Here is an 18,407-nt window from a genome sequence, read left to right as displayed (position 1 = left end):
CCAGTCTAGGTCCAATGGAGAACACGTGGATTGCACTTGTCCTGTCTGATCGGAGCAAGGGCCGAACTTCCCAAAGGCTCTACCCTTAGGAGGCTGGAGTGTCAACAGGGGTTGGTCATCTTGGGTTGAACTGAAGGGTCAGCTCAGCTGACCTCTAAGTCAGTGTCAACGCCAGTACCTCTATTCCCCACCCTCCACCAACTACTCGTGGGGGTGGTGGGGGAAGAGGCAGAATTTTCAAGAAAACAAAACAACATGAGGAAAACGAGGGGCATGTCATGACAGGTGTGGGTCTTTGCTGGGTCAAACACCTCAGGATGCAGGTTCAGGCTTCCCTCTAGTTCCTGCAATTAAAGAATTATTCTGGAAGCCCAGGCAAGTACCTCTGAAGCACAGCCTTACCCTCTCACTCACTGATTGACTTATTCAACAGACGTTTGTTGACTGCTGAGCCTTCTGTTTGGGAACTAGGGCTATACTGCTGCCCAAATGTTTGTTTGCAACCCAAACAAACGCAGAGCCTATGGAGCTTATTGTCTGGTGGGGAAAACGGGAACTTGCAAATAAAGACAAAAATCAGTGGAACCATTGCAGCCTGGTGCACTGGTATCAGGAGGACAAGGAGGAACCTACTTGTTTCCTGCATCCAGGAGGGCGGGATGCAATCAGGGAAGGCTTCCTGGAGGGAGTGACAATTGAGTTAAAGTACAAGGAATGAGAAGCGGCAAAGAAAGGGAGGGGCTAACATGAGTCAAGACCCTGGGGCAGGAGGCAGCAGGGAAAGTTCTGGAAACTGAAAGAAAGTCAAGGTGGTAAGAGGACAGAGATTTAAGGAGAGAGCAGTGAGAAATGAGACCAGAGGGGTCTCATCTAGGCAGGGCCTAGATCACTGGAGAGGGGGTTGGGGTGACTCAGGGGTCCATCTTTATCCTAAGAGTAACAAAATCATTGGTGTGGTTTACCTGGGGGTGGGAGGTGTGAGAAAGACACATCCAGATTTGAGTTTCAAGAAGACCCTTTTGTGTTTGAAAATGGTATGGAGGGGGAACCACTCCCCGCCAGCTTCACCTGTCCGCCCACACTCGCCACACCCTTCCAGGGCCAGAATGCTGCCACCTGCCCTTGGCAAGCTGGTGCCAGGAACTGCCCCTCACCCCGGTCTACCCTGCCCTGCCCTGCCCCCTGTACTCCTGGCTGGCCCCCTTCATGGCTGCAAGAACGTCTCTTTCTCTACTGCCTTCCACGGGCCCCCGTCTGTGGCTCCCACCACTGGCTCCCAAATACAGGGGACAATCCTCGCCCAGGTATCCTCCAGTTCCACCAGGGATGACTCTAGAATAAGACCGAAGTCAGGTACGATTGCCACCGCCTCCTGGAACGGGTATCACAGTTGCTGTCTAGCCGCCGTAACGGAGGTCTGCTGTCTTTGTTTCATCATCCACCCTGCTTTCTCCAGCAGTAACACGCCTTCTTTATGCCATCCCTCTCAGTCCATACAGCTTGGGTTAAGCCGACCCCCTCCCACACAGGTAAGGTGACATTCCCTCCAGGTCCAGACAGATCACGAGGACTGGCTCACAGATCTACTAAGGGCCAAAGAGATTTACTAGATCCACTAAGGGCCACAGAAAGGCAGACGTGGGACTTGCTGGAACTGTCGAGAAGGAGATACTCCTTCCCAGCAGCTCCTTGAACAGGAAGGATATGGGCTCATGGTGGCCGTCTCTGCCCTCCTGGAAGGACCCTGTCTGACACTGAAGAGCCAAGCGCAGCTGAGAGAGGGAGTGACACAGAACGCCGGGCAGGTCCTCTGGTCCCCGGGGTCACGCCCCTCAGCTTCCCACTGCCGGGAAACAGCAAATCCCCCCTTTCCTGGCCTGAGCTTGTGGGGTGCACTTGCTGTCACTCACAAGTGAAGAGAAAAGGGCCAGTCTCACCTGCCTCTTCTTCTCATCGCCCTGCTGGGATTGGTGCCACCCTGAGCACTTCTCGCTGGTGAGGAAGCTGACTGGAGCTGAAATCAAGGGAGTAATTTGAGGAGGGCTGCAGAGAATGCTCTGCAGCGCAGTTCTCAGGCCTTCAGCCACCACACCCCAAGCCAACGCCTCGCTCGCACGATAACAAGAGGAGGGAGGAAGACCAGGCACCACGAGAGGCTGGTTTTCCCAAAGGTGTCAGGCTTCTTCAAGTTTCCCAAAGTCCTGGGCACGATGCCAGTAGGTCATTTTAGATGTCTTTTGAAAACTCCCAATTTCATCAAGGCAAGGGTCTAAGAAAAGACATTATGAAAACGCAGGCAGTGAGTAGGACCCAAGCAAAAAGGATCCCGGCTCGGAATTTCTACTCCACGTAATGGAAGTCATTTGAAGTCAAATCATTTATGGGTTTAAAAACAAAACAAATCTAAGTGCTCAGTTGTGTCCGACATTTCGCGACCCCACGGACTACAGCCAGCTCCTGCGTCCATGGGGTTTCCCAGGCAAGAGTACTGGAGTGGGTTGCCGTTTCCTTCTCCAGGGGATCTTCCCAACCCAGGGATCGAACCTCGTTGGCAGGCAGATTCTTTACTAACTGTGCCACTTTAGAAATTCACAGATTTTACTATCAAAACCTGTGCCTGTATATGTGTGTATGTGACTGTGCATGTGGTGTATCTGAATAGAATAAAAAAAAAATAGACCTGGAACAAGCCAGGGTTCTGCTTTGTCTCTTCTCAAGTTCAAGCGCACCTGCTGTGACTCTGCTTTCCAACCTGACACCCGATTTCATCAGCAGGTGATGCCAGAACAGCGGCAGGCCCTGAACATCTGCAGGAGCAAACCTTGAAGAGTGGGCCACTTTCTTTTCCTTCTTCCTCAAGGAAATAACCACTGACTAGCCAACTCCCCTCCTGCCCTACTCCCCCCCCCACACACTAGGTAATGTATTAGGGCTGGACACAAGAGATCCTAAACAAAGGAGGGATGGGACAGGCTGGCTAGAATTCATCAGCTACATCTCTCTTTTAAACCAGAACAAAACAAAAGCCACATGCAGTATTCATAGCTAACAACATGCTTTCTGCTGTCATGGCCTGGCTTTCCATGCTGGACTATACTGAGGGCTGCTAGGAAAGCTACGAGCCTCAGTCTTCCCATCTGCCGAATGGGAGTATGATACTTCAGTTAAATAATGCATGAAAAGCTCTTCGCAGGCCCCTTGTCTGGCCTATGATACACGGTCGATTTTGCTGTGACTCTTAAGACAGTAAGTCCGAGATCCAAAAAGGGACATAGATGTGGAGTGACATGCAGATTGTACAGCCGCGATTCCTGAGGCCTGCACAATGAACTCAAACACAGTCTTTCATCACGTTTAAGGCTTTCATCACTCAAGAGGAAAACCTCCTCAGATTTGTGCCCCGTGGGGAGAATCTGGGGTGGCTGTGGCGAGCAGCTTGGAGGAAGCCAGCCCTACACCTCAAAGCTTTGTCCAGATGGAGTTAACACGAGACGTGGAGAGGGGGATTCAAAGAATAGGAATGTGTTCATCTGTGAAATTAAAAGTAGTACAGCATGACATACAACATTATGTGGTGGGGTTCGTCAAAAGCAATAATTAGGCTGAATATGACTCTGAACGCGCTCATAATCAAACAAAAGCAATTCTACTGAATGAGGAGAGCTGATTCTCTTGGGAGGAGAAAAGAGGCCAGATGCTGAGAAATACTAGGTCGTGAGCTCAACAGACTGAGGGCTGGTGGAGATGCAGCCTGGGGAAGGGCGAGGGCAAGGTATTCATTTCATATCGTTGCCACAGAAATTATTGCTGTTCCGTCGCTCAGTTGTGTCCAACTCTGCGACCCCAAGGACTGCAGCACCCCAGGCTTCCCTGTCCTTCGCCATTTCCAGGAGCTTGCTCAAACTCATGTCCATCGAGTCAGTGGATGTATGAGGATGTATGCCCTCCATACATCTCATCCTCTGCCATCCCCTTCTCCTCCTGCCCTCAATCTTTCCCAGCATCAGGGTCTCTCCCAAAGAGTCAGCTCCTCGAATCAGGTGGCCAAAGTATTAGAGCTTCAGCATCAGCATCAGCCACAGAAATTACCATCAACCCCAAAACAACTCATCCACTAATTATCTTACCGTGGCTGTGCGTCCCAGGACCAAGCACAGTGTGGCTTGGATGGGTTTTCTGCTTAGTGTCTCCCGAGGCCAAAGTGTCACCTGGCCAGGGTCATTCTTTCTGGCTCTTATGTGGGGACCCTGGGGAAGAACTTGCTCTCACTCCCACTCTGGTTACTGACAGAATTGAGTGCCATGCGGGTGTACGACGGGGGTCCCTATTTCCTTCCAGCTGTCAGCCAGAGCTGTCCTCAGCTTCTAGAAGCTGCCACATTTCTTGCCAGACAGTGCCCCCCTCCACTGTCTTCAAAAGGACATCACATCCTCCTAGTGCTAGGCATCTGCCCGCCTCCCCTCTGCCATCCCCCTGATTTCCTCCTCCACCTTGTTCTTCTGCCCCAAGGGGCTCTGGTGACTACACTGGATCCACTCCAAAAAAATCTAGAACCGTCTCCGTATTTTAAGGTCAGCTGGTTAATTACCTTAGTTTTAGATGCAAAGGCGCTGTGTCACCCAGCACAACCCAAGCCAGGGAGGAGCACCGGGGGAAGGTCGAGGCCCCACTGGTCAGCCTGTAGAAGGCCCTCAGAGTGGCTGCCTTGAAAAATGGGTGCTGGACCCTCTCCCCAGTTGGAGCACGAAGTTTCCACTGTTTAGACGGGCAGGAGGAGGTGGGTAACAAGCAGAACAGCTGTGGGCATCTATGAAACCCAGAGCAGAGCCGTCACGCTTGCCGTCGCGGTTTAGTCATGTGTGACTCTTTGCGACCCCACGGACTGTAGCCCACCAGGCTTCTCTGTCCACAGGATTCTCCAGGCAAGAATACAGCAGTGGGTTGCCATTTCCTCCTCCAGGGGATTGCCCCGACCCAGGGATTGAACACGCATCTCCTGTGTTGGCAGGCGGATTCTTGACCACTGAGCCACCTGGGGAGCTGTCAGGGGCATCTATGAAGCCCAGAGGGAGGTGTCGTGGGGGCTGGGACCTTTCACCATCTGGGAGGTTTGCAAAAGCAAAACGCAATTAGAAGCTGACTTCCCGCTCTCCTTAGGCTGTGCCTTATTTCATCTGGCCAGCCTGGGAAGACGTGGGTTCTGAGACCTGCTAGGCATCGAGACTTAAGCCACACCATGAAGGAAACTGCTAGAAGGGAGACAGACGCTCTTTGCTGGGCGGGGTGGGGGGGATGGTGAACAGTCTCCTAAATAGCAACATCCAGTAAATCGGAGCTACCACGGCCATTGTTTGCGGACAAGCCTCCTACTTGGCCAGGTTTTGAGCAGAACTCGGTGATTTCCAGCTTCCATCAAACCATGGAGGCGGGCCTGACTATCCCCATTGTGAGCAAATGAGGCTCAGCGAGGCTGAGCAGTGTGTTCGAGATGACACAGCCACCAGGTCAGATCTAAGCCCCATTCTCTCCACGTAAAGCCTCCGTTCCTTCCCCCTGCCGGCTAGCTGGCCCTCTGTCTTGCGTGTCTTAAGTTCTTTCCTCTCCCTGCCTTTGACTTCTTTTACAATGTCCTTGGACCCAGCGCCTAAGACATAGATTTAATTACTGCTGTTTTTTCAATGACATAATTAAATATCCACAGTGAGGTCAATCAACCTGAACCCATTCGGAGGACACTCTGGAGCTGCTCTGGAATTTTTTTATTTAAGGGCTTTTTATACACAGAGGTTGGCTTTTATGGGTCTAAAATTGGGTTTCTGATTTCGGCCCTCAAGGCAAGAGGTAAAAAAAAAAATTGTTATAAATATCATTGAGATGCCACATTCTTTTTGGCTCTTTTTAAAGGGCTTGATGAGGAGACAAAGCAACGGCTTTATTGAAAAACGCAGAGGATGATCTCCTGGTTTATGATGATCCTGGGTGATATGACCACAGAGTGAACTGCACAGACACCCTAGCATTATTGGGGAGCCATTCTGAAAAGCTGTAACAGGTGACCCCCTCCTCCCTGCCGAACAGCTTTTGGCCTCAAGATCCCCACCCAACCAAGCCTGCTTTTGCTCAACCTGCCACTGTGCTCTTGCGAGCAGGAAAAAGGGAGCATTTTCTGGCTCCTTTTAACATAAAAAAGGATGCAGAATGCACCTGTGCTCTAATAAATGCATGGGCATGGGTGGGGGGGACGGAAAAATAATAATAAATGCAGCTAGGGGCTGAAAAGAGTGGTTTTTGAAGCTAATGACAGTGTTTCTGTCTTTATTGCTTCGGGCAGAAACAGGAAGTTAGAAATCCAAGTGGCTTGAGAAAATATAACATTTAACAAACTCATTTGCAGGCCTCCAGTTGTATTATCCTAATTTATTTCATTGTTGTGGGGGATTTCTTTTGGGGACTTTTTTGATCTATTTTTAATGGGAGACTAATGTGCATTCCTCCCCTCACCCCCCACCAACTCCCCCCTTCTTTTTTTGCAGGGATTTATTGAGCAGTAAGACACTTTAAAAAAGAACTTTTCTTTTTTAACCTACTCCTTCATGGAGGCAAAGATAGAACTGGGTTGGGGGGAAGAGATTCCTGCTTCATAATCCATGTTTAATGTCAGTGGTAGCAATTCCTACAGCTTTATTCCGCCCGAATCTTCCAGGAAGGAAAACCATTCTACCAGCGTGGAGATGGTCATCATGTAAGAACCCCGCTCTGCCCCCGACCCCTTCCCCACTGTGGTTCTCACATCACGATCTGGCTGGAGTTCCTCCAAGGCCCACTACTAAGTTCCGTGGAACGCTTCCTCCACGTGGACCCCCGATCATCTCCAGGCTGGCAACACGTCTGCAGAACCGAGACACGCAGTTGTCGCATTTCTCCAGTGCTCCCGGATGAAGACAGGCACAGAGTACCTCTTCTGGGCTGAGCGCTGAAATCTGTTCATTGCCTAAACACGTGCAAAAATGAACCTGGCCATCTTCTGTTGATCTAGAAACTCCCTGACTCCTTCCTTCAGATACAGAGAGAGAAAATCGGCTGAACTGTCTTGCAGAGGGGAGGAGGAGGGAAGAAAGTGAAATCAGTAATTTGAAGAATTTCTTGAATAATCACCTCATTTAGGGACTCCATTAGATGGCCGCGTGTTCCCAGAGCATGGCGTAATTGAAAAGGGCTTCACAGTTTAGCTGCTCTATGAATTGTCCAACAAGCTTGCGAGGAAGGTGGGACAGGGATTAATTAGCCTGCAGGGAAGGATGAGAAAATGGATAGATGGAGAGAGAACAGGACATGTCCAAGGTCACAAGGGGAGTTAAGGTAAGAGCCAGGACTGGCTCCCTCCAATGTCAAGGCGTCTACAAGATAACCCCCCACAATGCTCAGCGCCTATTAATTACAGCCAGCTTCCGTCTACTAAGCACGCAGCACACATACACAATGAGGCCTAAAGAGAAAAAATTTTCAGGATTCTGGAAAGTAATGAATGAAAGAAGTCAAAGGTATGTTAGGATGATGGCGGGGGGAGGGGTACACCGGGAGGCTTAAAAAAAAGATGCCAACTTGAAAAAACAAATTCTTAGAAACAAAACCAGGAGTCTGATCAAACAGGGAACACAGCAAAATGAACAAGAAGGGGGAGAAACTATTAAGATGAAAAGACCACAGGATATGTGGGGAGGGTTAGCAGGGTATTTAAAGAGTAAGAGTATCGCCAAAAGAGATTAAAAAAAAAAGAGTAAAACGGAATCACTTTCTGTACACTTGAAAGGAACACAAGACTGTAAATTAACTATACGTCAATTTTTAAAAAAGGTAGCAGTAAAACAGAAACTTGGATGTTTTTGGCATGGAAAACTTCAGATGCGTTAAAATTCAGCAAAGGGTGAATTTCACATGTATAAAGGCAAACAATCTCCCTCTGAAGGTTGAGGTTATATATTCAAGAAAATGAACCAGACGACGGATTTAAATTCTCGATTCAAATCGATTCTTTGTTCCCAAAGATGTCCACTTGTGAATGTCACCTAAGAAAGTTTAAGACTCATCTGAGGACACCTTGATATTCCATGGAAAATGAAAGAAGAGCCCACGCCATCATTATTGTATTATTCCTAGTTCTAGACTTTCCAGCAAAGCTTTTCTAGTTAAGAGTTTCCCTCCTGGGTTTGAATCTAGTTGAATCAGGGAAATGGCAATGTGTCAACGTCAAGGTGTCTCTCCACATTCTGCTACAGCATCATGATCACTTATTTGCAGAGGTCAAGAATCCGGCTCACCAGTAGAAGGGTAATCTAAGGATGTCTCAAGTTGGCCTGCCCCGGATATTGACATGCAGTGCCATGTGCTTGAAACTCTCCAAGGCAATTAGACTGGTGGTGACTCAAAATGACTTCCAAATCAGGAGAAATGTTACTGACTTCCAATTTAGTATGTGTCACTGAATTTGGGGCACGTACATGAATTTTTTTTTTTTACCAAACTCACAACTGCAATCTGATTTGGCTACAAGACAAATCAAATATGGAACATAAGAGTATCTCAGTGTCAGGTTTTGTAGCAGAAAATGCTCTAGATATTAAATTATAGTGTTCTTTGCTCTTATACCCTATTTATAAATTGATTCCATGGACTAATGCAGCGAACTTTTCTTGAGCAAAGATAAGACAGTCCCTGTCTTCAAGGAGTTCACCGTCTAGTGGATGAAACAGACAAGAAATAATTTCAGTTCTATGAGAGAAGCTTGACAAGGTACAAGAGAATCTCATCCATGAAGGTTAATTCTGTCTGGAAAGGTGGGGGTAGAAAAGATTACCCAGAGGAAGGGCTGTTTTGTGCTGAGTCTTGAAACACACACACACACGAAATCAATCCAAACTCAACAACAGTCTCGTCACAGGCTCCCAGTACCACAGCCCAGAGAGATTCAGGAAGACTTCTCAGAAATCAATAGATCTCTGGGTTTTGTTTTTTCCTTCCAACCTCCTTCTCTTGAAGAGCTTCTTAAATATCTGGCCAAGGACCTGGAAACAGACCTTTGAACAAAAGGAAATCATGCCTCTTGGACATCGTTGGACACCAACAATGCAGTGTTTGGCTGGTACAGACCCTGGGATCCCCGCTAGCTGATGCTTCATCTCGGGGACTGCGTGCCACCCTTTCGGGAGCCAAGCTAGTTCTTTTGAGCCACCACAGGTCTGCTGATCCCACTGAGTAGTGCCCTGCTGTGGGGAAGCTTCCCTTCAAGGGTGGAAGCCGGGAAAGGAATGGGAGGAAGCTTGAGTCTTGGCAGGGCTGCTGAGCAGTTCTGCCAACTCAGCTGGACTTAAAACTCGTGTGTCCGGTCTTCCTTCTCCCTCTTGGAAACCCCCTGCCCTGGGCAAGTTATCTGACCCGGGGTAGTGGACCTGTGTTCCCAGGAGCAGGACGATAGAAGGGAAACAGAGTGTGATAACAGTACAACCTTTGATGTCAAAGAGGTCAGGATTTGGATTGTGGGCTTGATTCTTACTAGACGAGTGACTTACTGCCCTGTACCTTAGACTCCTCATCTAGTAAATGGGCACAGTAATGTCTAGGTCACAGGATCACTGTGAAGATAAGAGAAAAAGGGAAAGGCTGTTCATGAAGGGCAAAGCCAATGGCATGTCACATAGAAAAGCCCCCGATAAATGGTAACTATCATTTAAGTGCCTACTGTGTGCTGCCATCTGGATTCTTTATCCTGGCCACACCACGTGGCATGTGGCATATGGGGTCTTCCCTGCCCTCCTCAATGGATGTGTGGAGTCTTAACCACTGGACCACCGGTTGGTGGGGAGGGTCCCTCCAGCTAAATCTTTAAAGGGATTTTGAATGGTTTCTGTGATTGTCCTCAGTTTACAAAACAGGAAAGGCAAGCAGGAGAGGTAAGAAAACGTGAAGGCAGGCTTCAAGCCGAGGGCTGCCTGGTCCAAACCCCAGGCTGGTCTATATGACACACGCAAAGAAACTTCTGACTTCTTGCAGGGGAAAAGGGTGGGAAAGGCAGGCAGACAGGGCGAGGCGGAGAATGTCTCCTTCTGAAGAGCTGGTCTTGACCTGAGACCTCAGCCATGGAATCTGGCACCAATTCCTTCTAGGCAACCAGACGGAAGGGCGTGAACAAGTATCTCAGTCACTAGCTCAGGTTTGCCTGAATAACCATGTCTCCAAACATCTCAAAAATGGGCTTCCCTGGTGGCTCAGCAGTCAAAGAGGACTCCTGCCAATGCAGGACACACGAGTTCGATGCCTGACCCCAGAAGATGCCACACGCCTTGGAGCAACTACTGAACCTGAGCTCCAAAGCCCCAGAGCCAAAGCTGTTGAGCCCACGCGCCACAACTCCCGTGCCCACATGCCCGAGAGCCTGTGCCCAAGTGCCACAGCTCCCATGCCCGTGTGCCCAAGCATCACAACTCGAGAGCATGCCCTGCTTGCCATGACTGGAGGAAAGCCTGCGTGGCAGTGAAGACCGAGCACAGCCAAAAATAAACAAGCGAAATTATTATTTTTTAAAAGTCCCCAAAAAGACATAGCTTCCCTCGATATCTTGCAGTGACCATTAACCTTGGTTAGTCAAGTTCAAGGTCCTCTTAAGTAGTTCGTTCAATTTTATCTTGGCCTGTCACACGTGTGAAAAGATGTGTCATAAGCCCTTAAAATGTAACCTTTTTTTCTGAAATATTTTGGCAGGCTTTTTATTCATTCTTTCCATCCCCTACTTTACCCAAGTTACAGAGGTCAATCTTTTCGTATGTTATCTTTTTGAGGGTTATGGGGAGGGGGTTTGGAGTGATGGTGGGTAGGCTTATTTTCCAAACTGCTGTCATACATTTTCAGAACTTGTCCCCAGACTGTCCTCCGGGATGTCAAAGAAACCTCAGACACAGGCTAGACTGATCTGGGGACTCTAACTTTCAAGGAGGATGATGACCTTTAACCTCAGACAGTGCAAGATGCAAGATGGGTAAGCAGTGCAGGAAGCGGCTTGCGTTCGTTAAGAAAGCTGATTTTTTATGGAGACCTGACTCTCCCTTGGTAGCTTATGCCAAGGACACACAGAGAAGAATCCACTTTGCTTCTCCTTGCAAATCACACCAAGGCTACCAGAAAAGAAGGGACTCTCCGATTGTGTTAGCAGCACAATCATACATAATTTGGACTTGGGCATGCGAGAGAATAATCACCCACCAGCCTCTAGATGGAGAAAGGCAGAGAGAGGGAGAGAAAGGCTGAGTCAATCCCTGCTCAGCCACGTTCATCCATATGATCCTATAGAATACCGCACAACGTTTTCAGGGAGAAATAAAACTCTAGAACTTCATTAATGCCGTAATTAAGGACAAAATTAGCAGGCCAAAAAAAAATAAAATAAAATAAAATCACTATGATTTAAAAAGAAATAGTAGTGAAAGCACCAATCCTGAACTTATACAAAGTAATGTTTTATTTTATTATATTTCTTCTTCCCCTTTTTGAACATTTCACTCTCAAGGGATTAATTGCCTTCTCAAACCCAGGAAAGGAAACGTGAAAGTGTCTCCTTTTTCTCTGAGGATGGGGGGATGCGAATACGAGGCAGCGCAGGAATAACAGGCGCTCTGTTTTCTGAGTGCTCGCCTGTGATTTATGAAAGGTGTGCCTCGCTGCGGGAAGATAACGCCATTTGAAATGGTCCATTTCATAAATCTATCCTCCTTGTCCTCAGCCGCACACAGGACTCCTATGAACTCCTGAATCCAATAATGTTTTCATCCTCTATTGACAAAAAAAGAAGGGGGGGAAAAGGACTTTGGTGCAAGAGAGGTAATGATGCTCTTACAAGGGAGCAGCCCTAACACGCCGTCTCCAGGGCTTTCTCTGGCAATGGCCACAGGGCCTCCAAGGCGGGGACGCTTGGATAAACAAAATGAAGAGATAATCAACATGCACAACATCCGGAATGTCCTCTTACGGCTAGCGGCATTAATTATAGCCTGAGCCCCGGCCTCCCAGTGACCACAGAACTGAAGGCTTTGCCTGAACACCCTCTCCTCCCTGTGATGGATTTATCCTCTGGAACTGGGGTATTTCCTATTCATTCATGCACCGCTTCAGAATATCTGCTTGTTTATCTCACAGCAAGTATGCATCCAGAAGAGAGTTCTGTGCCAGTTGGGGACCAATCATAAACTTCAGTGAAATTCATGGTTGTGAGCTTCTCTGGCGGTAACGAGGGGGGAGGTGATATATACATACTCAATGCCGTGCGGGCTCCAGAAGACCCGTATGAAATACGAGCAGGGGACAGAAGAGACTTCCTTGGGAGCCAATGAAACGGACAGCTTAGACGCAAGAGGTGACTGCAAACACACGACGGATGCAACTTCTCAGACGGAAGTCGTATGTCAGGCGGGATCAACTCCTCCTGACGGACCCTGAGAAACAGGATGGAGGGGACAGGAAGGTGACACACAGCACCCTGGTGTCTCAGAGACTGGAGAGGGAAAGAAATTAAACCCTCTAGGCATGAAGCCCTTCCTGTTCATTACAAAGGAGATAAAGCTAAGTTTAAAAAATGAAAGAAAGCAAAGTGGCCATGCATGTGTTGAGCGATGTTTTAACCTTAGTGGCAATTAGGGCATCTGAGAAAACCCTTACACCCACCACTCAGATATTAATGGATTAAGAGGCAGATAAAGCACAGGATATAAGATGGAAATGATGTAGAAATGTGAATTTGAAAGAACTCCCAACATAGGATACTCACCCTGATACTCTGGAATTTGCATATTTTGACTTGTATTTAAAAAGCAATTTCAAGGTCAGCTTCAGTGCAGAGACACTGAGCTAAGATGGGAAGTAACCCCATTAAAAGTCTACCAGTGTTTTGCATATTTATTTTTCTTCCTCTGTAGTGAGCAATGACGACTCATAAATCAAAAAATCAGGGTAAACAAATACCAAAGAGGTTATTTTATACAAAATGTATACTCTCTATTCTATCTATTTATACACACAAACATTTCTATTACTAGAATTTATAAAGTGTGTAATACATGCATGCATGCTTAAAAAATTTGCATACATTTCCATAAGATGGAAAAAAATATATTATTGTCCCAAGTCTCAGAAGACCATGGCCCAAATAAAATGACGACCACCTCAAATGCATTTTTGTGTAATGGGATGGAAGTAATGTTTATTTTTAAAAGCTCCAGGCCTATTTTTTTTTTTTTTTTTAGCATAAATAAGATTGAAATTTTCCAGTTATGTAGATCCATGGTCTGACCGTGAATATCCTAGGCAGCTGAACAGGGTAACTTTGGGTCTTTCCAGTAAGACTCGAGGAACTTCATCAAAAAGCATGTACAGATGTCAAAATCAGCCTCCACACCTTTCTACTGAAAACACCATCAGACTCTTGTCACCCTGATCAACCTGGGGCAGGTTGAAAGAGGGAATGGAATTTGGAGAACTGAAAGTTGCCATTGAAACAGGAAAGTTATCCCCGCAAAAGGGATTTTCACCAGACAACACAGATGTTCTAGAAGTCTAAACACTTCTGTGTTTTAGAAACTTCTTACTAATTTGATATCTGATAATTAACAATTTGATACACGGCATCCTAGGCCACCATAGAAGCCACCTACAAAAATTAGTCCTGTGTCTTTATTCACTTGTTTTATAAGAAGAATGATCCTTTAGACTAGACTTGAAATGACTTTGGGTCACTTCCCAAAAAGTGAAGTCCATCCACAAAGGATAAACATGTGCCACCAGTGAGCTGATGCCAAAGAAAAGATCAAGTACTTGACTTACTCAAAAGTAAGTCACAGAAATGAAATTCTGAAAAATGTTTCCAGCAATTGCAGAATCATGCTTCCTTGTCATATAAGACAGTGCTTAACACAGAACTTGGAGCAGCAAAAACTCAAGAAATCCAAGTTTAATACATCTCTGTGGAATTTACATGATTAGAGAAAACACATACTCAAAAAAAAAAAAAAAAAAAGATGATTCCATTAATATGTACTCCTTATAAAGTGTTAGTCTCTTAGTCATGTCCAGCTCTTTGTGACCCCATGGACTGCAGCCCACCAGGCTGCTATGTCCATGGAATTGTCCAGGTAAGAATACTGGAGTGGGTTGCCATTCTCTTCTCTAGGGGATCTTCCTGATCCAGGGATTGAACCTGGGTCTCCTGCATTGCAGGCAGATTCTTTACCATTTGAGCCACCAGGAAGCCCCTCTGTAATCCTTATGGTGGTGGTTTGGTGGTTTAGTTGCTAAGTCGTATCTGACTCTTGCGACCCCATGGACAGTGGCCTGCCAGGCTCCTCTATCTGTGGAATTCTCCAGGCAAGAATACTAGAGTGGGTTGCCATTCCCTCTTCTCCAGGGTATCTTCCCAATCCAGGAATTGAACTTGGGTCTCCTGCATTGCAGGCAGATTCTTTACCAATTGAGCCACCAGGGAAGCCCATGTAATCCTTATACCTGTATCTAATTAATGTGATTAAAAACACATTATATTTGGTATATATACAGGTATATTTGTGAATCAGGGTAGCTCGTACTATTCTGATACCTTTTTGGTATATTTGAAATGCTTTTAAAATTAAAAGTCTCCCCCACCAAAAAAAAAAAAAATACCGTATAGATGTGCCCCTCTTATAGAAATTTGATACATCAAAAAATTTTTTTAATCTAGGAATGAGGATAAATGATGAGAAGGAATTATTGAGAGACTGCCTTAAAGTCCCTGTACTAGAAAACTATTTCCACTTAATTTTCCAGGACCAGATTTGGCACATATTGTACCCAACAATATATAACCATATTCCAAAATCCAAATGGATTACTAATGGATTAATATGCTTTCAAAAGCATCTTTACAAGATTTAACCATGAACAGAACTCCTTGCTTCTCTTGGCTTCCAGTTAACATGTGACACCCTGTAATACTTCAAGTTAAAGAGTTACAGAGCCTGGAGTTTTATATGAGCCTGACAGTGATGGATTAAAACCATACTCTAGACATACCTAAACAGTAGCACTTACTTTTTCTTACTTAAAGCAGGGTTGATCTAGGAGCTATTTGCTGGAAACTGTAATTGCTGAGCTGTTGTCAGAAATCTCTCCTTGCCTAGGGTGAGTTGGTTTCCAAACCAAGAGGAGAAAGTACAACCAAGACACGTTCCAAAAATCCACGCAGGCTACGGACCTTGCCCAGTAAGGAACTCGAGAAGTTCTGCAGTTCTATGAGTCTTACTCAGAAAGCAAGTTAAAATTCAGCATGGTACATCCATGCTCTGAGTTGCATTACTTAGAATAGCAAGTGTCCATTGACAGGTGAAAGAGCAAAATGCGGTACATACATACAATGGAATGTCATTTAGCCTCAGAAAGGGAAGAATTTCTGACACAGGCTACAGCGTGGATGAACCTGGAAGACGCTACAGTAAGTGAAATAAGCCAGTCACGAGAAGACAAATACAGTACGATTCTAGGTAGACAAGGGACTTAGAGTAGTCAAAATCATAAAGACAAGAAGCCCCTGGGTGCCAGGGTTGGAGACAGGGGAGAGTGGAGGTCCAGAGCTTCAGTTTCACAAAATGAAGACAGTTATGGGGGGTGAAGGGGGATGAGGACTGCCCACCAATGTGAACGTCTTCAATACCCCTGAATTGTACACTTAGAAATGGTTAAGATGTTAGCTTTTAAATGATGAGTATTCTGCCACAATTCAAAGAAATAATCCGGCCTGGCGTGGGTTTCACTGGCTCCTTAACTGTTCACTAGCACCCACGCCCAAGGTAAGAGAAGCCCAAGTAAGACGGTAGGTGTTGCAAGAGGGCATCAGAGGGCAGACGCACTGAAACCATACTCACAGAAAACCAGTCAATCTAATCACACTAGGACCACAGCCTTGTCTAACTCAATGAAACTAAGCCATGCCCGTGGGGCAACCCAAGACGGGCAGGTCATGGTGGAGAGATCTGACAGAATGTGGTCCACTGGTGAAGGGAATGGCAAACCACTTCAGTACTCTTGCCTTGAGAACCCCATGAACAGTATGAAAAGGCAAAATGATAGGATACTGAAAGAGAAACTCCCCAGGTCAGTAGGTGCCCAATATGCTACTGGAGATCAGTGGAGCTGGGAGGGATAGGGGGCAGGAGGAGAAGAGGACGTCAGAGGATGGGATGGCTGGATGGCATCACTGACTCGATGGACGTGAGTCTGAGTGAACTCCGGGAGTTGGTGATGGACAGGGAGGCCTGGCGTGCTGTGATTCATGGGGTCGCAAAGAGTCGGACACGACTGAGCGACTGATCTGATCTGATCTGATCTGAGCATCCATTCATGCCATAACTGCTTATTCCCTGGGCAGGCCAGCCCACCCAGGAACTGGCTCTGGATAATAAAGTGCCTTCTCCATTTTGGGGAGATCAGGAAAAACTTGGGTTGGTTTCAGGATCTTCAAAACGTCTAGAGCCATTCAGGATAAGACCAGGAGAAACTTGTTTGGAACCCGTGGCTATAAGCAGCCCCCTGGGGCACAGTCCAGGGAATTAGGCCTGAGGTCAAAGGTAAGTGTGACACAGCCTGCAAATAATTAGAAATCAACCATGAAACTCACCACTTTCCCCTAGTGAGCTACTAATCTCACTTCCCCTGATTCCGCCCATGGACCACCATTCTCGTGGTCACCAGACCAAAAACCACTACTGTCTCCTTTATCTCACCATCACACCCAATCAGCCATCCTCTCAACCCATTTCTTCCTCTCTAAAGCCACCCGGTCAACCCAATTTAGAACTTCATCAGTTCTGGACTAAAATACAGTCATAAACTCTTAATTATTTCCCAGCTTCTTGTTCCTGGACATCTGCCACATAAGTACATTTAAACAAATGTGTCAGTTCAGTTCAGTTCAGCTGCTCAGTCGTCCGACTCTTTGTCAGCCCATGAACCGCAGCACGCCAGGCTTCCCTGTCCATCACCAACTCCCAGAGTCCACCCAAACCCATTTCCACTGAGTCAGTGATGCCATCCAGCCATCTCATCCTCTGTCATCCCCGTCTCCTCTTGCCCTCAATCTTTCCCAGCATCACAGTCTTTTCAAATGAGTCAGCTCTTCACATCAGGTGGCCAAAGTATTGGCATTTCAGCTTCAACAGCAGTTCTTCCAATGAATACCCAGGACTGATCTCCTTTAGGATGGACTGGCTGGATCTCCTTGCAGTCCAAGGGACTCCCAAGAGTCTTCTCCAACACCACAGTTCAAAAGCATCAATTCTTTGGCGCTCAACTTTCTTTATAGTCCTACTCTCACATCCATAAATGACCACTGGAAAAACCATAGCCTTGACTAGATGGACCTTTGTTGGCAAAGTAAGGTCTCTGCTTTTTAATATGCTATCTAGGCTGGTCGTAACTTTCCTTCCAAGGAGTAAGCGTCTTTTAATTTCATGGCTGCAGTCACCATCTGCAGTGATTTTGGAGCCCAGAAAAATAAAGTCAGCCACTGTTTCCCCATCTATTTGCCATGAAGTGATGGGACCAGATGCCATGATCTTAGTTTTCTGAATGTTGAGCTTTAAGCCAACTTTTTCACTCTCCTCTTTCACTTTCATCAAGAGGCTCTTTAGTTATTCACTTTCTGCCATAAGGATGGTGTCATCTGCATATCTGAGGTTATTGATATTTCTCCCAGCAATCTTGATTCCACCTTGTGCTTCCTCCAGCCCAGCGTTTCTCATAATGTACTCGGCATAGAAGTTAAATAAGCAGGGTGACAATATATAGCCTTGAGGTACTCCTTTTCCTATTTGGAACCAATCTGTTGTTCCATGTCCAGTTCTAACTGTTGCTTCCTGACCTGCATACAGGTTTCTCAAGAGGCAGGTCAGGTGGTCTGGTATTCCCATCTCTTTCAGAATTGTCCACAGTTTATTGTGATCCACACAGTCAAATGCTTTGGCATAGTCAATAATGCAGAAATAGATGTTTTTCTGGAACTCTCTTGCTTTTTCCATGATCCAGCAGATGTTGGCAATTTGATCTCTGGTTCCTCTGCCTTTTTTAAAACTAGCTTGAACATCTGGAAGTTCACGGTTCATGTATTGCTGAAGCCTGGCTTGGAGAATTTTGAGCATTACTTTAGTAGTGTGTGAGATGAGTGCAATTGTGTGGTAGTTTGAGCATTCTTTGGCATTGCCTTTCTTTGGGATGTGTGTATGTTAATTGCTTAATTATGTCTGAATCTTTGCAACCCCATGGAATATAGCCCGCCAGGCTCTTCTGTCCATGGAATTGTCCAGGCAAGAATACCACAGTGGGTTGCCATTTCCTTCTCC

At 46.5% G+C, this 18,407-nt stretch overlaps 1 protein-coding gene across 3 annotated transcripts in view; it reads right to left on the bottom strand.

Annotated features, from left to right (window-relative positions):
* Positions 1 to 18,407, bottom strand: part of WWOX (WW domain containing oxidoreductase) — a 908,337-nt gene that overhangs the window by 224,972 nt on the left and 664,958 nt on the right. The window contains exons 9-10 of one of the 3 annotated variants that reach the window (XR_009730559.1): positions 12,301 to 12,479; positions 2,789 to 7,286 (exon numbers count right to left, since the gene is read on the bottom strand). The exons of 1 other annotated variant lie outside the window; for it this stretch is intronic. The gene's annotated coding sequence lies outside the window, so the exon portion shown is untranslated. Of the gene's footprint in view, positions 1 to 2,788; positions 7,287 to 12,300; positions 12,480 to 18,407 lie in introns of those variants that run through there. One more of the 3 variants, XR_009730560.1, reaches the window with a different exon arrangement.

The sequence above is a fragment of the Bos javanicus genome, chromosome 18 (genome assembly GCF_032452875.1).
Source record: "Bos javanicus breed banteng chromosome 18, ARS-OSU_banteng_1.0, whole genome shotgun sequence".
Taxonomy (NCBI): Eukaryota; Metazoa; Chordata; class Mammalia; order Artiodactyla; family Bovidae; genus Bos; species Bos javanicus.
Note: the sequence above shows the minus strand (reverse complement) of the source record. Positions and strands in the feature narration are given on the sequence as shown.